This window comes from Sinohyriopsis cumingii, chromosome 13 (genome assembly GCF_028554795.1).
Source record: "Sinohyriopsis cumingii isolate HCF-2022 chromosome 13, ASM2855479v2, whole genome shotgun sequence".
Classification (NCBI taxonomy): domain Eukaryota; kingdom Metazoa; phylum Mollusca; class Bivalvia; order Unionida; family Unionidae; genus Sinohyriopsis; species Sinohyriopsis cumingii.
Window position 1 is genome coordinate 1,464,222 of NC_142973.1, and position 21,709 is coordinate 1,485,930.

The window sequence follows — 21,709 nt, forward strand, 5'->3', positions numbered from 1 at the left end:
GCACCGAGCGTCCTAAAGTGACTTTGAACGGAGCCAAAATCATTTTCATGCAAGTGGGACAAGTACAGTTTAAAGATTCGATGAGCTACTTGGCCATGCCTTTGAGCCGAATGCCTAAAACGTTTGGAATGACAGAAATGGCTAAAGGGTACTTTCCACACTTTTTCAATACGGAAGCCAATCAACACGCCGTTCTACCCCATTTGCCTGAGGCTCACTATTACGACCCCGACAACATGCGTACCGAACAACGAGAAGCTTTCTACGCTTGGTACCAGGCTCACGCCTCGGACCCTTTCGACTTTCAGGAAGAAATGCTAAAGTATTGTCGTTCCGACGTGGACATTTTACGGCGTTGCTGTGGAAAATTTCGAGAACTGTTCATGGAACACGGAGGGGTCGATCCTTTGAAAGAAGCTTGCACCATTGCCAAAGCGTGTTCCTTAGTGTATCGACAACGATTCATGCCTGAAAACACCGTGGCTGTCATCAGTCCTCAAACGACCCACTTTGTCAAACGTCAATACTCGGTCAAAGCCCTACGTTGGTTACATTACTTGTGCGACAAGGAAGACAAGTGGATTCAGCATGCTCGCAACGGAGGGGGCGAAAAGACCATCGGAACGTATTCGGTCGATGGCTGGGACTTAGAAAACCCCAAGATCGTGTACGAGTTTAACGGTTGCTTATTTCACGGATGTCCCGTCTGTTACCCTGACCGTGGCACTAAAAATCAGTTTTTACAACGAACCATGGAAGACTTGTACCAGGACACTTGTCAGCGACGCCTAAAGTTAGAACAGCAAGGATACCAAGTGGTGGAAATGTGGGAACACGAGTACGATCACCGTATGAAAACCGATCCCGAGTTTAAACGCCTCGTGGAAAGTTACCAGTTCATGGACCCGCTGAACCCGAGGGATAGTTTGTACGGAGGAAGGACCAATGCCACCTGTTTGCTGTACCAAGCCGACGAAGAGAAAGGAGAAGAAATCAAATACTTGGACGTGTGTTCGCTATATCCCTACGTGTGCAAATATTGTCGCTTTCCTGTAGGGCACCCGCAATTGCTGACGGAACACATCGACCTGAAAAACATTCGACAATACGAAGGCTTGATCAAGTGTAAAGTTTTGCCTCCCACGAACCTCTACCATCCCGTCTTACCTCACCATTGTCAAGGCAAATTGATGTTTCCCTTGTGCCGTACTTGTGCCGAAACGTGCAACCAAGATCAGCCTTGTCAGCACAGCCAGGAAGAACGGGCCTTGACGGGAACCTGGGTCAGCGTAGAATTGTTCAAAGCTCTGGACATGGGATACCAACTGTTAGAAGTGTACGAAATTTGCCACTTTCCCAAGACACAACAGTATCGCAAGGGTGATCCCAGTCAGAAAGGCATTTTCGCCGACTACGTGGATGCCTTTTTGAAACTGAAGCAAGAAGCCAGCGGCTATCCTTCCTGGTGTCACACTCCCGAAGACCAAATACAATTCAAAGAGAAATACTACGAACAAGAAGGCATCACTTTAGACCACATCGAGAAAAACGAAGGCAGGCGATCGTTTGCCAAAGTGATGCTCAATTGCTTGTGGGGTAAAATGGCACAACGACCGTGTTTACCCAAGACGGAATATTTGACAGAACCTTCCCGCTACTTCCAGATGATTCACGACAAAACCAAATACATGAAACACGTGGACGTCGTTCGAGAGAATTTGATCTTGGTCAATTACGAAGAAGATCTGGACTTTGTGCAAGACGACCCTTTTGGAAATGTCATCATTGCGGCTTACGTGACAGCCCATGCTCGCTTAAAATTGTACGAAGCTTTAGAACTGTTAGAAGAACGCGTCCTGTACTTTGACACGGACAGTTGCATTTACATCCATCACCCGATTCAACATCACCCTAACATCGAAGGAGACCGTTTAGGAGCCTGGACAGACGAGCATCCCGACGACAAGATTCTAAGTTTCGTCAGTGGCGGTCCCAAAAATTACGGCTACGAATACCGTGACAAACAAGGAGAAGTGCACACGACGTGCAAAGTGAAAGGACTGACTCTGAATTATCGTACCAGTCGAGTGGTCAACTTTGGGGTATTGAAAGAAGCCTTGCAATCGGGAGAGGATGGAAACTTTAAAGTGACCACCTACCAACCGAACAAAATTGTACGTTTACCCACTCACCACATCGTCAGTCTACCTTTGGAAAAAGTTTATCAAATCGTGTACCAGAAGCGAGTGCGACTTCCCAATCATTTCACCTTACCGTACGGTCACGTCGGTATTGGTCTGTATATAAAAAAGGAACCCTAGGCAAGATCGATAGTTCATTGGGACTACCAAGACCGAGCGAACAAGATGAATACTTTGAAAAAGACATCGTTCCAGTTTGGGAATTGTAAAAAAGCTGTATCTTCCTCTAGTGTGACTAATACTGGATGGATAAGACCCATGCATTGCGACGGAAAATGTCCGGAAGGAAACTGCGATTGTCCATGTGGTTACCATTGTAATTGCGTAACGGAGTTTGCAGACGAGTGCGATTGTGAGCCTTGCGATGGGACCGATGCTGTACGTTGTGACCTGAGCGATGCCGTAAAGCATCATGGGAACTTTGTTCTCACTGCCCCTGTCATGGAAAGTGATGCTGTGCGTGTCAAACCTGAGGGATGCGAAAGCGATGCCGCTCGTCCTCTTAGACATTTTACCGGGTTTAAAGGGGAATGTTCACCTTCACGTCTACCCCCCTACGGATGTCATCCAGCCCTGAGCAAACTCCTGTTCATGTCACCCAACCCTTATCGAAACGAACCTGTGAAAGACGAATATTCGTTTCCTGTGCGTTTGTCGGAATACTGCGACTTTGAAAATCGTCTTCAATCGTTCAAAGGAAAATGGCCAAAGTATCTGGGAGGACCGACCCCCGAAGAATTAGCCAGAGCCGGATTTTTCTACTTGGGCGAAGGAGATAAAGTCAAGTGCTTCAGTTGCAGTGTGTCACTTCACCACTGGGAACCGCAAGATTCGGCCTACGTAGAACATGCTCGATGGTCACCGAATTGTCATTACTTACCTTTAGTGGGACCGAGACATTGAAGTAACTTTTTTACCATAATAATCTGTTCATGGATACTTTACAAGAGAACATTCGTGCTTTGCCTGTGGAGTTGAGAGAACGCATTTATCGAGAACTGGTCAAAATACAAGTGAAACGTAAAGAACAATTGCATCCGATACGTCACCGGTGTTTGAACCACTGGTACCTGAAGGCTATACAAGGACTGATTCAATTGAAAGTGTTCCATTGGACAGACATTGATCAACGACCTCCTGGTTATAAAAAGGAATGGTTTGGTATTGACGAGTTTATCTACTACATTGTAAACGTACTGCATCGAATTCCAGAGGAAGAGTTAACGAATTACCAACATCTTGAACACAATGTCAACTTGGTGAAAGAGGAAACTTCTGAACGAATTGTAATGTGTAGATTAGTGACTCAACGATTTAAATTCGACACTGAAGTGAAACCATGTTTGTGCAAAGAGTACATTTCTTGTGTCAGACCAAAGAGGATTTAGTATGACCTATTCATGGATACTTTACAAGAGAACATTCGTGCTTTGCCTGTGGAGTTGAGAGAACGCATTTATCGAGAACTGGTCAAAATACAAGTGAAACGTAAAGAACAATTGCATCCGATACGTCACCAGATCTTTAACCACTGGTACCTGAAGGGTATAAGAGAACTGATTCGTCAGAAATTCTTTCAATGGTCAGACATTGTTCAAAACTTTGAGGTCGCTAATGATCGACATGTTCATGATTATGGTTACTTCGAGATTCACCTAGTGCAATGCATTGAGGAAGACAAGTTAAAGGATTACCAACATATTTTACGTGGAATCTACTTAGAGGAAGAGGAAACACCTAAACGAACTCTGACGTTTCGGTTACAGTATGCAAGATTTAGATTCCCTACTGGAGAACGAAGATCTCTGGCTAGAAAGTACGTCTATTGCATCCGAAAAAAAGAGAATATAAAAAGAGGCTGCCATGCCACGGTTTATGTCACATGTCATCCAGCAGATTCCGTGGAAGGAACTCAATGACCATATTCAAACCGTGGATCATTACCATCAATTATTACAAGAACTGTATCCATTCAATTTGGGACGACAAGTGGTGTGTGTCTTAGTGACTTGTTTTCTGGGATTTCGTTTACCAGCCGATTCTTTGTGGACTCTTTACGATCAGTACTTACCACCTCCATGGCCTTAAATGGTCACGAAAAACTCCTTTTGCTCAAAGCCTTGCGTTTTCATCTGGATACTTCTCGACCTCAACAGGAAAAAAAGATTCGTCAACTTTTAGCGACCCAAGACGTGTATGACGATGTGTGTGTAGCTTGTGACTTACACCCTCATTGGACAGATGTTCGTGATTGGAAAAAGGGGGGTTTTGAGGCTTGGACCCAAGAAGTGGCCCAGTATGCACAAGAGTTGTTCAAGGAAAAAAGTTACTTTTCAACCCGTGTTAGTGACGGTGCCAGAAGAACCCGTCACCGAGAACAACCACTCGCTTCAGGACAGGACTGTCATGGACATGCCTGAAAGGTCATTCCGGGAGGACACTTGTGTGACAATACCTCATGTAGAGACTGTAAGAACATTACACACTGTCCCTAGGACATCTTGGTTACCCAAAACATGTTGTACAGACACTTGTTTATATTCCACTTTGATCGCTTTGCTGTGTTTTATATTCCTGTACATCACTATTTGGGTTGTATGTATTTTTGTCTTTCGTGTTCATATTTGAAACATTCAATAAACGTGTTCTGAAAAAGTATATAAACTCTTGTCTTGTTTGTTTTTTCGTGTCACAAGTGACATTTCTCATACCATGGCTACCTCTGCTGTCTCTGCTCCCTCTTCCTCTACTGTCAAAGTCATCGACGAACACTTAGATCGTGCCAGTTGGGAGGCTTTGTATCTTCGCCATCCCTTTAACATGCTCATTGCTGGACCTAGCGGTTCAGGCAAAACCGAATTCGTCAAACGTTTGATCGAACATAAACATCATTTGATCGATCGGCCCCCTCAACGGATCGTGTGGTGTTACAAAGAGTGGCAATCGGCGTACAACCTCTTGCGAGAAAGTCAAGGCGATTCCATCGTGTTTGTGGAAGGCATTCCTAAAGAAGACGATGGCATCGTCTCTGACTCCCGTCTAACCCATTTGGTCATTTTCGACGACATGTTAGGAGAAGACGAAGAAGAAATTAAATTGTGGTTTACGCGGAAAGGGCATCACCGTAATGCCAGTGTCATTTACATCACCCAAAATTTGTTTCAACAAAGTAAAGCCCATCGCACCATTAGTCTCAATGCGCATTACGTGGTCTTGTTTAAAAGCCCTCGAGATAAATCGCAAGTACAAGTCTTAGCCAAACAGTTAGGAACGCCTTGGCTGACTCAGGCGTACGACGATGCCACTCAAACGCCACACGCCTATTTACTCGTCGATTTGAAACCTACGACTCCCGAGGATTTGCGATTTCGTACCCACTTGTTTCACCACTGGTGCCAAGACGGAGGGCCTGTCCTGTACACGTCTCCGTCCTCGACTTCATTTCACTCCCCATAAAAAAATCTATAAAAACCTCAGACCCTTTTTCGTCTGTCTCACACAGTGTGAACATGACGTCCCTTCAGTCACATCTTCCCGTCAAATTGATTCGTGCCTTGTATGGCATCAGTCGAGAAAAAGATCCACAAACACGAGCTCGTGTCTTAGAAGCTAGTCTCAAAGAAGTCTTACGATGGTTCACGGTGACGGCACGTCAATTACTCCAAGGAATCATTCAGATTCCTCATCAAACCCAACGCTTTTTCGATCGAAACAAAGTCGCTTTGGTCCAACTGGCCGATCCCCGCATCGACACTCAAACCAAAAAACAAATCATTTTGAAACCTGGAGGGAGCGGTACTCTAGGAGGGGTCATCATTCGCTCACTCTTAAGATGGGATCCTAATGCCCCCAAAGTTATCCCTAAGACAAAAGTCCAACGAAGCCCCAAGAAGAAAAAGACCAGGTCCCCAAAGAGAAGAACTTCTCCAGTGGCGGGACCCTCCTCTTACCAGACACCACCCCGGAAAAAGAAAAGAAGCCCCCAGAAAAAGAAACAGAGAAAAAGTCCCCAGAAAAAGAAAAGTCCACAGAAGAAAACTAGTCGCAAGAGAGGCACTGCGGCCAGGACGCAGCCTTACACTCGCAAACCACGACCTGCCACAGCGGTGACTGCGTCTCCGACAGCCTAACGTTTATCCACTTCTCCGTTGATGTCACCAGGAACTGAAGAGTATTTGGAGACGTTGATCACACCAAGAACTTCTCCGTTGATTACCCCCAAAAGAACTTCCCCAGTGGCAGGACCCTCCCATTTAGCGGTAGTGGCTGCTGCTCACAAAGTACCTTCTCCCAAAATCAAAGTCCATGAACGATCGGGCATGTTACAAAGTTTACTGGATTTGTCCAAGCAAGAACTGACTCGATTTAGTCCGTTACGTACCCCTGCACGACGTGTCATGCCTGTCATGAAGTTGATACGACGTAAAGACAATCAGTGGCGACGCGTTCCAGTATAAAAAAGGCCTGTGACCGAGTAGGGTATCAGTGTTTTTTTGGTACTCCTAAAGACTCAAAGATGTCACCCTCCAGAAAACCCCAAGGAAAGAAAAGGAAAGGACTGCCACCACGTTTAGCCAAACATGGGGACCTGTTATCTGTCCTGTCCAAAGCTTCTCCACCCCTACGAAAAAACTCATTCAAACAGCCTCCAAAGAGGTCATCGATACCGTGTGCGAATGTTGTTTGAACGTTTTGAAAGGCACGATCCCTTTGTCCAAACACCAGAAACAATGCTTAAGCAAACATCGTCACGTTCTTCGCCAAATGGTTCGAAAGAAAATTCCCATTCGTCAAAAAAAGAAGATGTTGGTTCAACGTGGAGGCATTTTGCCTCTCTTGTTAGGCCCCATACTGAAAGGAGTCTTGGGAACCATGTTGGGAGGACTGGTGGGAGCAAGATAAAAAGGCCTTCGAAAGTCCCAAGATCTCAGAATCGACCCCTGACAACCCCATGGAAGGACGAAAACTAGCTTTAGTGCCTTACAAACGATGGATGGAATACCATCGGTGGCAAGAACAACGCACCCCGCATTTACCTCCCAATCCCAATTTGAGCGAGATGTCCCAGTTACAACACGAATTGCAGTCCTTGATGGATCGCCAAGATTTGTCCGAAACAGAAAAATCGCAAAAGTACGGTCAACTCTTGCAACGATTGCAACTCTTTCACCAGAAAGCTTTAGACGAAACAGCTCTACCCACTCTGAAAGATTTTAAGACCTTGATGAAAAGTCCAGCACCATCACCAGTACCAGTACCAGTGGTCAAGACAGAAAAAGGAAAAGAAGAAGAAGAAGAAGGGTTTCAAACTCCACCAGAAAAAGTACGCAAGTTAACAACACCACCTACCTCCAGAATTGGATGGATTAAAAAGATGATGGCCACCCCTTCTTCCTCACAAGAGAAAAAGAAAGTGAAGACAGAAGTGAAACAAGAACCGATATCCCCCGCTCAGACATCCTCCTCCTCTTCGACACCTATTGCCGGTCGCACACGCAAAGCCTTGCAATCCAAGAAAATACCCCAAGAGAAAAAGAGTAGCCTCTTCCAAGAGTGGGTGCCTTATTAACACAAAAAATGGAAAAAGTCTTAGCCAGCATTTACTACGATCCCTCGCATCCTGCAGGTTACGCAGGAGTTCAAAAATTGTATCGTGCTGCCAAAACGCGACTGAAAAGTCTCCGTTTACCTCAAGTGCAACGATGGTTACAAGAACAAGCTACCTACACTTTACACAAACCCATTCGACGCAAGTTTGCCAGAAGTCGCACCCGAGTGGAAGGCATCGATCATCAATGGCAAGCCGATTTAGCCGATGTCTCTCATTTGGCCAGCTACAATCGTGGCTACAAATATTTGTTCTGTGTCATCGACGTCTTTTCCAAATTTGCCTGGGTCGTGCCCTTGACTTCCAAATCGAGCAGCGAGTTAGTGCGAGCCCTGCAACGGGTGTTGAAACAAAGTGGTCGTCACCCTCTTCGATGGCAAACGGACAAAGGCACCGAATTTCTGAACCAAGCTTTCCAAAAAGAATTAAAGAAACGTGACATTCATTTTTTTACCACCGAGAATCCCGAAACCAAAGCCAGCATCGTGGAACGTTTTCAACGCACTTTGAAAGAACGCATGTGGAAATATTTTACGCATCACCACACTCTGAAGTACATCGACATCTTACCGCACCTGGTGCAAGCGTACAACCAATCTTACCATCGAAGCATCGGACGTGCCCCGCAAGACGTGACTCCCGACAACGAAGTGCTGGTGTTCGAGCGCCTGTTCGGTACGTCCCCGACGAGGGCTGTCCCCAAGAAAAGTGGAGAGTTGACCGTGGGAGATTGGGTGCGCATTGGCAAAACCAAACGCACTTTCGACAAAGGTTACTTACCTAACTGGACGACCGAATTGTTTCGCGTCACTGGACGAGTGCATGGTCGTCATCCTGCCGTCTATAAATTGGAAGATATGAACGGAGAAGTGCTCAAAGGAACGTTTTATTTGCCCGAGTTACAACGTGTGACCAAAAAAGAAGACGACGTGTACGACATCGAAAGCATTCTCGAACGCAGAACCCGTAAAGTGGGCAAACGACGTGTCAAAGAAGTCAAAGTACGTTGGAAAGGATATCCACCCAGTTTCGATTCTTGGATCGACGCTTCGCAAGTCATCGACTATAAAAAGAAGAAGTGACCATCATGCCCTTTCACACAGCAGACGCAGCTACGTCGACCAGTCCTTCTTCCCCTAGTTCTTCTGTGCAAGATTTACAAAAACAACCCTTGTGGGTGTGGTGTGGAGAACGTGTGCCTAAAACGCAAATCGTCTTTTTCTGCCAAATCTTCGTGGTGTATTGTGTCATCGGGGCAGCCATTGCCAATTTGAGTTTGCAACAAGGAGACAAACAATTGTGGACCATTTTATTGAGCAGCTGCATCGGTTACCTGCTTCCTAATCCTTCCCTGAAATTCTCCTCGAACGGGAACCACGGGAACCTCGTGTCCAGTGCCAGTGTCAGTCACCACTCCAACAACAACCAGAACCCCATTTTGGGCGGAGACACACCTCTGACATCCACTAATATTCCCTCGGACAGCCACAGAACTCTGGAATTATGAGTCACCAAAACCAATTTTACTTAACCTTACCCAGTGACAGTTCCATGGAGGTGTTTCCCAACAACACGTTGTGCTGTTACACGGCCAAATTACCTCAAGCCATCCCCTTAGATCACGAAGCCCATTGGGAAGTGGCTTTAGTGGAAATCATTCACCCAACCCAAGTCCTCAATGTCCTTCCCAATCAAAATTTTTTTCATGTGGAAGTTCATGACGAGTCATTGCAACAGGAGTTGAATAAGAAAGTCATATATGACAATAAAACCTATAATGAGAAAACTCAAAAGTGGACCTACCACTTTTTCATTCCCCCAGGTTATTATTTCAGTGGTCAACATTTGGTCAACATCATAGCTGCCAAGTTTAATGGCGTGTTTCTGAAAGCTTTGGAGCATGTTAACAAAAGTGTCACCATGGAGTACCACAAAGTAGCTCGTCGCTTCTCGATGAAATTTGAGCGGAGTAAAATCATGTCCATTTTATTTTGTCCTGAATTGTTTGACATGTTGGGCGGAGACATAAACCTGAGAATGAACATACTCAAGAACAACGAATTACCCATCGTTTACGACAACGAGTCTTTTAGCAAGTTATTTCGTACCCCAGTAGAACTGAACCAAGGACTGAATTTGATGTTCGTGTACTCCGATGCGGTGGAGTATAACGTGGTGGGACACACCTCCGTACCGTTACTGCGTGTCATTCCTTTCAAAGTGGATTCTGCCGCGAACGCTGACGAGGAAGGTGGAAACACTTACCACGTCCACCGCGAATTTGTCCATCCTCACTATTTGCCAGTCAGCAAGTCGTATTTGGACACGGTCAACATTACTATAAAAGGAGATCTGGGACAAAATATTCCATTTACCAAAGGAAAAGTCACGGTGAAACTCCATTTTCGAAAACGGTTCTCTCACGATTCGTAAGTAAGTCATGTATCCAGTGTACCAAGGGGTTGCACGACAGCGAGGACACGGTTTAGGAGACATGTTAAAATCGGCCTTTCGTTCGGTGGCCCCGGTGTTGAAACCGATGGTGACACGCGGATTGCACGCCTTGAAAGATGCGGCACTGACGCAAGGCAAAGAATTTCTCCAAAATGTCATCATCGACAAACAAAACCCTAAAGAAGCCTTCATGAGGGCAGGCAAAAATGTCCTGCTGCAAACGGGTAAAGACATTTTAGGCCGACGAGACACACCTATAAATGCCCTGCACGCTACCGAGTCAGGCATTCAGCAAGGACAAGGCAGAAAGAGACGACGAAGAAAACACCCTTTCACCAGACTTCAAGCTAGAAAAGCCAAGAAAAGAAGAACCGTTCGAGACTTAGACGTTTTCGATTATTGAGACACAGAAAAAAATGATGCACCGAGAGTCATGTGCTTGTTCCAAGACGGAACTGGATATGTTTGCCATGCCCCCCACCATGATGACGATGCAAGAATCCCAGTGGGTGGAATTTCATCCCGTCTCCTCTTTGACGGATTCCGCTCCCATCGAGTTCGAAATCAAAGGACAACCCGAAGATTACATCGATCTGAATAGCAGTTACCTGTATTTGAAAGTCAAAGTGATCAAAACTGACAACACCAATCCTGGAGCCAATGATAGGGTAGCGCCCGTCAACAATTTCATGCATTCCTTGTTCAGCGAAGTGGACTTGTACTTGAATAACAAACTGGTCAGCAGCAGCATGGATACTTACCCATATCGTGCCTACTTGGAAAATCTCTTGACGTACGGAAAAGAAGCCAAGAATACTCATCTGGATGCTTGCGTGGTATGGAAACCTGACACGGCAGGTGCAGGCACGTTTAGCGACACAGCCCTGACAGAAGATGACAATCCTCACAATGTGGGGTTTAACACACGTAGAACTAAAATTCTGCAAGGACGTAGTTTAGAACTGATGGATCGTTTGCATTTGGACATGTGGTTACAAGAAAAGTATTTACTGAACGGAGTTGATATTCGCCTGAGACTGAATCGTAGCACTGCCGCTTTCCATTTGATGGCCCATGCCAACGAATACAAAACTGTTATCCAAGAAGCCAGACTTTACGTACGCCGTGTGGAAGTGTTACCTAAAGTGGGAAACGACATCAGTCAGACGTTGAGCAGAACGAACGCCAAGTATCCCATACGACGTGTGGAAGTGAAAACGTTCACCATTCCTGTTGGACAGCGATCCATGATCGAAGATCATCTGTTCCAAGGACAGTTACCCAAGCGTTTGATCGTTGGTATCGTCAGGAATTCAGCTTTCAATGGACTTCACAACGAAAATCCTTTTGAGTTTCGACACTCTAGCGTGTCCAAAATCGAAGTCAGTCGAGACGGCAAGACCTTGTGTACACGGCCCTTTGAGCCTAACTTTGCCCAGAACAATTACTTGAGATCGTACTTGTCCCTGTACGAAGCCACCGGACAGTTAGGAACCAATACCAGTCACGGTATTACGTACGAGGATTATGCAGGAGGCTACGCTTTGTGGGCTTTCGATTTCACTCCAGACCAAGGCAGCGACGAGGGACATTTCCACCCTATAAAATCTGGCCAGATTCGTGTGGAAATTCAGTTTGCAAATCGAGACCCTGCTGATCCAACGTTGAACGTCATCCTGTATGCAGAATTCGATAATACCATAGAAATCAACAGTTTGAGAGAAGTCATTCTAGATTATTAGAAAGCCATGGAAGACTGTTATCCCTCTTTACCTAGTGGAGAAACTTTGGAGATGGAATGTAAGGAGACTGTGGAAGGAGAAGAATCTCAGGACAAAGACGAAGAAGTTTTGATGAAGTCGAGATGGCCCGAACAAGAAGCCCATTTAGTCTCCTGTTTTGCCAAACACTTGGTCGACAAAATGACGGAATTGATCAAGAAAAATTGTTATGGATGTCAAAACGATCATCCCAGTCAAATTCAACACGATAAATGCCTGATGTTGAGTCAAGAAGAAAAATTGGACGAGTATCTGGACGAAGCTTGGAGTCTCATCTCGAACAAAGACGTGTTGCACCAGTGGTATAAAGACTTGCGTGAACATTCTTGTCCACCATTAGCCACTCAAGAGATCCATCGTATCGAAGCTCTCCTGAATCAGAGTGAGGAAACAGAACGAATAACCGTTTATTCGTCAGACATTTTCAAGCAAAAAGTCAGGATCGAATTGACGACTTATTATTACCTGTGAAGAAGAAAAAAACATGGATACCTGGGAACTTCATTACCTTTTGAACCACAGTTCGTATACGGCTTCTTGGAATCCTGTCGTCTGTGCTAAAGATGAACTCCCTCATCGCAAACCTAAAAACCATCAAGCTTACGTGATCAACACGGACGAGAGTCATCTCCCAGGAACCCACTGGGTAGCCGTCTACTTTCCTCAAGAAGGATGTGTGGAATATTTCGATTCGTATGGATTACCCCCTTTGGAAGACGATATCATCGACTTTATGAAAAGAAATGCTCAAACCACCCGATTCAATAATGTGAAATTACAAGGCACAGATTCCTTGGTGTGCGGACAGTACTGTGTGTATTTTCTGCATCATCGCAGCCTGGGCTATTCCTTAGAACATTTAGTGACTCATTTCGATCCTCGTTCTTCTGCTAGAAACGATGTGAAAGTAGATCAATGGTTTTGTAACCATTATGCTTATCTTTTGTCTCAAGCTAGGAAACGTAGTGTCCATCAATGGCCTAATGATTTCCAACAGTGGAAATCACGATTTCATTCACAACGTTGTCAGCCTTGCTTAAAGTAGACTGTCAATTGAGAAAAAAATTGTGTTTTGAAAAAAAATTGTTTGATGTTATAGTGTTGGGTTATTGTTAAAAATGTTAGAGTTGTTGTTTAGTGTTAAGTGATTTTTGAATAAAAAATGTTGTGTTTTGAAAAAATGTCTTTGTCTTTTGTTTAGCTAGAAGAATGTTGGATTGATGCTCTTTCATTTCTTACTATCCCTCTCATGAACGTTGCGGCTCGAAAACCGTGTGGGGGATGTTTTCCATCACGTCCGCGCTTTCACTTTAAGAACCGGTTTGTTCCCAGTCTAACCATCCATTGTCGACTCATCCTCCTACGAAGATGTGCTCCAAACTAGCTAAGCTCAACGAAGCCTACGTGAATTTGCATAGGGTCAGACACAGTCTGATACCGAAACCAGAAGAAATAGAGAATGTGAGAATGTTAAAAATCACTGAAGACCTGATAGAAGAACTCTTCAGAGAAGAAATGAACAGGGAGAAAGAAGAATGGACAGAGAAGTACAGACTTCAGAGACAGCAGCAACAGCAGCAACAACAACAGCAGCAGCAACAACCTGAAGCTGACAGAGGCTTTGTCGATTGTCGTATCGACACCAAAGAATTCTTCTTCTCTTTCCGAAGAAGCAGACCTATTGCCAGAAAGTCTATCCTCAGAGGACATCGCATTCTTAGAAACTAAAAAGAATGCCATAGCAAAACAAAACAAAAAAACAGCCCTTTTCAGGGCTACCCAATACTCTAGAAAAGAAATAACTATTAATTTGCCAATGTGTGTAGGTAGAGTAGTGTGAAAATAAACACTAACTCTTTCTTAAAAAATGTGAGGGTATGAGTTTGTGTGATTGTGTCTGTAAGTGATAAAATAGGTTGGTGTGGATAGTAGATTAAAATGATGTTTTTTTTGGGCTGTTTGAGGTGTATATTTGGGGTTAGATTGGATTGCCTTGCGTATGTGGATAGTCTATTGAAGTGATGGGTAGCATAAAAAAGTGAGCGAGTGTTTCTTTTAGGTCCGCGCGTTGTTGTTGTTTTTTTGGTCATGATCTAGGTAAGATCAATTTTATGTTATTAGGGGATGTTTTCCATCACGTCCGCGCTTTCACTATAAATTGAAACTCGTTCGGCAGTCCAGCTACCCTTGTTGATTGATCAACACCAAAAATGAACACGAGACTGGAGAAACTGTTGGAGCTTCATGTGCATCTGGAATATGCCAGGCGCATATTAAATGAACTGGCCGCGGAAGCCATTGTCGAGGAGGGAAGAATAAGAGAGGAGGAAAGAAGAAACAAAGAAGAGGAGGAGAGAAGATATAAAGAAGAAGAAGAAAGAAGATATAAAGAGGAAAGAAGAAACAAAGAAGAGGAGGAGGAAAAGGAGAGAAGAATAAATTTCAAAATCCCAGAGAGCGAAAATTGGGATTCTGAAGCGACATATCCTGCCTCTGCTCTCTCCCCCCAAAAGGTAAAAAGTAACTGGGGGATAAGATGCGTATGTGGCGCCAGGCCTGGAAGGTGCCACCATTAACCAGGTGCCCATGAAGTTCCAAACAAAACAGCCCTTTTCAGGGCTACCCAAAAGTCTAGAAAAGAAATAACGATCAATTTGCCAATGTGTGAAGGTAGAGTAGTGTGTAAATAAACACTAACTCTTTTTAAAAAAATGTGAGGGTATCTGTTTGTGTGTTTGTGTTTGTATGTGATAAAGTAGGTTGGTGAGAATAGTAGATTATGGGTTTCTTTATTGTTTCTTAGCAAATGGGGAGAGTATAGTTTGGGTTATATTATATGAAATGAAATGAAAAAAGTAGGGGATGTTTTCCTTCACGTCCGCGCGTTGTTGGGTCATGATCTAGGTAAGATCAATTTTATGTTTTTTTAGGGGGATGTTTTCCATCACGTACGCACTTTCAGTATAAAACTAACAGTGTTGGCCATTGGAACCCATTCTACGGAATAAGCAAACAAGAAGATGCCAGCAGCTTCAGCTTTATACAACGATCTTATGGGAAGTTGGTATTGGATGGTAGATGGATTGAGTGTAGCAGAAAGGGTTGAACAGGAATGGAGGTATGAAGTGACAAAAGACTTCGTCTCAAGACAAGTAAAGAGCCTGCACTTAGCCGTAAACATCGTGAAAGAAATGATAGAGGATGAGGAGAAGAGAATCAGAGGTTTAATTAACCCACCGTATGTCAAAGTGGGTAAGTTAAAAGAAGCAATAGATAATGTGACAAGTGCAAGGTGCTTTTTAGAAGACGTTGTAGAATGGACAGATTGGTGTTTCGCAAAGTGGGGGTTAGAAAAACTTAAGAAAGCTGAAGAACTAATGAGGAATGTGCTGACCAAAGAGGTCAAGAAGATCAAAGAAAAGTGGTCCAATGAAAGAAAAGACGAAGAAAATAGAAGAAAAAAGGATGAATTAGAAAAACTGAACAAAAACTGGATGAAAATCCAAGAGAAGTTCCGGGCCATGGGCCACCCGGACTGGTTGCCGGAAACAGAAAAGAAAAAGAAGAAAGGAATGATGGACAAAATAAGAGGATGGTGGAAGAAGTTAAGAAGTTAAAAGAAGAAAAAACCCAAAGGCCCTTTTCAGGGCCAGCCATATTTCTCGAAAAGAGATAGTCTTTGAATTGCCTACCCTTTTTTAAATTTAAATTTAAATTTAAATTTTAAAAAAAACTTTTTAAAAAAAAGAATCCCATGTTAAATTCCCCTTGTCCGTAGAGTGTCCCACGATTTATTCCCATGTTAATTCCCCTTGTCCGTAAAGTGTCCCACGATTTATTCCCATGTTAATTCCCCTTGTCCGTAAAGTGTCCCACGATTTTTCTCCATGTTAATTCCCCTTGTCCGTAAAGTGTCCCACGATTTTTCTCCATGTTAAATTTCCCTTGTCCGTAAAGTGTCCCAAGGGTGTTTTTAATGCTAATTCCCATTGTCCGTAAAGTGTCCCCCTTCACTACTGTCAGATCAGGGGCCCTGCGTGGCCGAGCGGTCTAACGCGCTCACTGTTATGGATCTTTGCCATCTCACCTCTGTGTGCGTGGGTTCGAGTCTCAGGTTCGGCCAATGATGGTATGTGAGAAAGCTTGCCAGTAGCGTCTCGTGGGTCGGAGGTTGTTTCTGGGGTTTTCCCGGGTTCTTCCTCCACCATTGATACTGGCCGCCATGTATAGCCTATCTTGTGCTGAAGAAAATGGCGTTAAACCCTACAACAATAACAACATTGTCAGATTGTGCAGTATTTTGCGAAACTGAACACCTTCATGTAGCACGAACGTGTTCAATACATGTGCCTAAAGATAGCATAGTGTATTAGGAACTACTCTGAAGAAAAAACCCACGTACACTCGTGTAGTAGACAATTTAGGTTTTGGTTGATTGCATTTTTCTGTGTTTCGTCCATCTGAAAGTATAGTTGATAAAGTTAACGATCTGGACGAGTTCGATGAGTCAAAAACGAAATTGTGAAAGAAGCTAACCAATGTGCATGATATTCGCAATGTCAACAACAAATATGAGAGACGCAGTCATTGAAAATACCGTTCTGATCTTTTAAACAGATATTTAGGAGAATATTCAGCTCTTTTCGCAAATAGAATGGTTAAGACTGTGACGAGTGCTCTCTAGGGTCTAAAAATAGAAAAGCTTAATGAGGTCAAGGACTATCGCATATCTATCAGAGACATACCATTCTAAAAGTCTGTCAAAATATTAGATTCGAGGAAATAATGCAACTAAAGGTTTTGGTAGGAAACTAAGATCCTCAGAGCCAATAATCCAAGACGATGAGAAACCATTATCTCCGCTGTGTTAATGGATTGTCACACAACAGCTGCTTTTCAAATTCCCCTGTGTAACTATTTTGATACAATGCTACGCTACTGACATAAGTCACACTGGATGATACAGGTCATAGCTGGGGTCCCTCCAACAGCGAGATGCAAGTGACATAATCACGTTTTCTTTAGCTGGTAATAAGAATGGTAATAAATATACTTACAAGTAAGCATTTTGAATTTCCTTAAATTGTACTTTCTTAGTTAGTTCTTCAAATCCAACCGACATGTCCTGCAAAACCTGATACACAAAGAGGCTGTATTTGACTTTGTTCGAGTAGCCTACATTTCTAACTGAAATCCATTCTCCTTACTGCAATGAACTGAGCCAATAATCTAGTTCCTCATAATCAGAAAAGCAGAATTGAGTTGGATCAACATAGAAACAAAAATCCATGAGAATTCATTCACACAATTACTCTAAATTTAAAATTTAAGTAGACCAAATAATCAATTCTTTAGAGCGCGCGACTAAATTAAAAGGTCGCTGGGCAGAGCTATGTACGAATGAATACCGTTTTTGTGTATTGACGATTCTACGGTCTTGAATTTATTTTGGAATAAAGCATAAATTGAATTACAATGCTTTTTGTAATGTCTTTTATTATTAAGCCTTAGGTAATTAAACAAAATGAGCATATAATAAAAGGTTATTGTATTTGTATGCGAATGAATTCGTTTTTATTCTAAAGTATTTTTCAGAAAACCTAGTTCAAATTTTCCCATACAAATACAGTAACCTATAAATATTTTATTGCTATCACAAACACATACATATACTTGTTTTTGAAAAGAGTTAAAATTGACAACGGGTAACTATGTATTGACCGAATGGATGAACTCTTCACATCCCTGCCAAATGTGTCCGCTACAAAATGTAGTTCTGTGCCTTTTATGGCTATCTACATTGCCCTTAGTAAACTGATAAATTACTTCTTTTCTTTCTGAGCTTATATATTCATTAATGTTGTGTAAATCAATATAAGACACACTTATGATTTCAACATAAGCGATTATTTCAATGAAGAAAGTAGAGCACTACAAACACATGGATAGCTTCCTGAACACTGAATGCTCAGCCATTTTTGACGTACCGGTGAATGTTTGGAAATGAGTGTGGAATAGAAACTGAGCGAAATGGCAAACCAATTCAAACCGTGTAATGTATATACAGTTGATCTAAGTAATTATTCTGCTTTAATCAGCATTGCTACCAACCATACAATTGTGTTTATCGTACATCCATCTCTTTCCAACTTGTTCCATCTTTCATATGTCCAGAAACATCATCATATGCGAGAAAGGATCTTGCTAAGAGAGAGAGAGAGAGAGAGAGAGAGGTTGTAGGTGGGTTAAGGTAGACGATTACAGATCTGCTGCCTGATCAACCAACACAGTGAAAGAACGTGGGGAGTGGCGACCTTCAAATGTTTTCATATTTAAAAATATTCGGTTTTTAGAACTCTAGTATGTTTTTACGAAACAATACAAACAACAACAACAAAAACAAGAAGAAGAATAAGAAATAAGCATGAAATAGATTACAGTAGTGTGCCTCGTAACCAAGAAAGTTACCGTAGCTGTTTGTATGGAGATGTCTGGCTATTGTACATTTGTATCATTGATATTATGAACACTAGATAAATCCCACATAAAGTTACGACGAACCAGGTTCTTGTAGGTTACTTGGTTTAAGTTCAGTTTCAAGGGTTTCATCAAGCGCAGATGCTTTTTCTGTTCCACTCCAGATTTATATGCATTTTGTCCCTTATGCAGGGGGGTGGGGTGTTACAAAATAAGGAAAGTAGCAAGGACTGCGATGAAATTGTGTGACATATTAAATTCATTTAGAAAACGGATATTTTTACTATTTGTATCGTTATTTTCTTACGTCGCTAATGATTAATCAGTGGAAATTCATCAATGACTTATTGAATCGATAGCACACACTTGAAACAATGTCTATATATGCGTATTAATGAGCCATTGGAGGATCACAATTTGATATATCAGAGTTCTGTTGGTATATCGATATATACGGTCTTTCCTTTTAAAACGAAATCCATTGTGCGATTGTCCAGCAAGCAACAATGGTTTGTATGGGACTCTTGTGGCATGACTACTAATTGATTTAATGCTTATAATGAGAAGCATGTACCGTGAATACTAACTGCTTTAGGTTGGGGCTAAATTTACCAGAATTTCTTGGTAATAAAAATTAAAACATTTCTGATCAGCGGGAGGAAGCACGTGGGAGCGGAGTGATATGTACAGCCACCATTATTGTACAACCACAGTTCGCTGAAAAACTTCGGTGCAGATGAGATATCGGGACCTTGTTGGCAATTAGTTGGTATTACAAGTAAGAAAAAGAAATGTACACGTCTCTATAAAGTTGTAAAGTATCATATCTACAATTCAAAACGGAACATAGTTCACCTAGATAGCAAACATACATGTTATTATTTCGTAAATGTACCTTTGTTCCTACCGAGAGTGATTGGGATCAGTGGTGCATGAGATAACGAAGATCAAAACCGAAATATCACTAGGACCCACCCACACATATTTTCTTGTATATTTTTAAGAACAGTATTTATGCTATGCATGTAAAACATTGTCTAAATTAAATAAATTAGAAAATATGTATGTCAATATTAAACCATCATAAAAAATATTTTTAAAAATCACTAATTTGAACGTTGGACCTTGACCACGGGAACCTGCGTATTATATACTACGCACGTAATAAAATATTTACAGTTCTTGTAGTTATATTGATGAAATTATTTTATCAGATTAGCAGTAGGAGATGAAGTGAATTTGAGGCAGTCTGACCAGCGGACTCTGACTGATAGTCGAGCACATTTAATTGGACTATCTAATTATCCGTTATTTTGTTTTCAAAAAATTGGGGGTGGGGGTGGGGTGGAGCTCACATTGGGTCTAGTGGTGTTGATGTTAGTCAGCGGGAGCTCACCAGATTTAGTATTTAGTCACCAAAAGTTCGCAGGGGTTAGTCCATACTTATTTGTATCTGACGAGAATATCTACGCTTTTTAGGTCTAGTATTAGCTGCACCAAGCCGCTTCAAGCCGATTTGATCATGAAGTCTCAAGAGAGGGACATACGGTGGGACGATGTTCATCGTAATGAGTGTATCATTAGCTCAGAGGCTAAGGGCCTTGACATCACCGGCCTTACCTATACCCTCGATATCTACACGCCCCATATTTTGTGCGGTTACAAAGAGAAGTTTTTATTCAGCATGGAAGAACCTATTTTGAGACCCGTGATGGTGATCCCGCGAACTACAATTACCACATCCTTAGCCGATAAGCCTGTTTAAAAATAGTTTTCGACAGCTCTAGATAAGGTCAATGCCTTTGCAAAACTCCTTGCAAACAACCGTGAAAAGACAAGAACGATGTCCACCGCCAGCACTAACAGGTTTTCAGTCAGCCAGACAACCTGCAACGTTACCCACTAACAGGTTTACAGCCAGCCAGCCTGCAACGTTACCCACTAACAGGTTTCCAGTCAGACAGCCAGCCTGCAACGTTACCCACTAACAGGTTTCCAGTCAGACAGCCAGCATGCAACGTTACCCACTAACAGGTTACCAGTCAGACAGCCAGCCTGCAACGTTACCCAATGTTCTGAAGAAGAATGAAACAAGATATGGTATCATGAATCCTAGACAGAGCTGTAGCCTTTTCTTCCAAATGGTATCATGAATCCTGGACAGAGATTTAGCCTATTCTTCCAAATGACATCATGAATCCTGGACAGAGCTATAGCCTTTCTGTCCAAACGGTATCGTGAATCTTGTCGGCACTATTTTACAAACCCACTAGCGAACTTTATTTCTTCCAGGTGGTGGCGGAGCTGGCGGCGGACAGGAAAACGGAGGAGCAGCATCCTAGCCAATGGTGATAGCAATTACAATGGTAGAAAATAATAAACCCAATCACCGAAAGAAACGAGGAAACGGTAACGCCAAGATCACAAAAAAGGTTTCGTAATCTCTCAGCCAAGGGTACATTATTATGTGACAACAGTTCAATGGGCTCAGTGATAGCAGCCAGCTTACTTTTAATCTGACATCTAAAATTCCCTCTTCCTGTGACTAAAGCTTTGCAGACCTAACCGAAAATTGAGCCTGCAGATGCTCTCTCTCTCTCTCTCCTTTTTATTTAGGGCTAGATCAGTACTAACTTTAAGCACTTCCTCGTCCCCCTTAAGGGAGACAATGTTAACTTGAGTAACCGTATGTGCTCCGTGTACAGTCTGAAGGGTTTTATTAAGCCCAATAATATCACAAATAGAAAGATCCTACTCAACGTGCATCCCATGAATCGTGTAACGTAGCAATATTTACTCTATCACCCCGAGAAGAGCTCACTGATACGATGTCATGGCTCTCCGGAGAAACATGATCTCCTGGATAGTACACGAGACCGTAGGAATAAGTCTCGCCTTTGATGCTATGCGTGTGAGGTTAAGTTTTTCATATAACTACCCACACCATTCGAGGGATCGAGTATTGTATGGTGTACGGCATTTCATTGCCCTTTCTTATTTTACCCCTCTTAGTTATAAACAAACCTTTATTATTCCCTTTGAACGGGAGTCACAGTCTGCGTATATCTATGGATCAGGAGCATTTGGAGCCTCATAAAAAGATCATTGCTCGCTAACTAACAAGATCACGCCCAAGACGAACAAACTCTTCTCCCTCTGACAAGTCTTCCAACCTTTCCTCGTTTTGG

The 21,709-nt window shown here is 42.8% G+C and overlaps 1 long non-coding RNA gene across 2 annotated transcripts in view; it reads left to right on the forward strand.

Annotated features, from left to right (window-relative positions):
• Positions 1–21,709, forward strand: part of LOC149784838 (uncharacterized) — a 115,589-nt gene that overhangs the window by 82,683 nt on the left and 11,197 nt on the right. The window contains exon 1 of one of the 2 annotated variants that reach the window (XR_016425319.1): positions 18,966–19,299. The exons of the other annotated variant lie outside the window; for it this stretch is intronic. This is a non-coding gene — a long non-coding RNA (uncharacterized LOC149784838). Of the gene's footprint in view, positions 1–18,965; positions 19,300–21,709 lie in introns of those variants that run through there. 2 annotated transcript variants of the gene reach the window in all.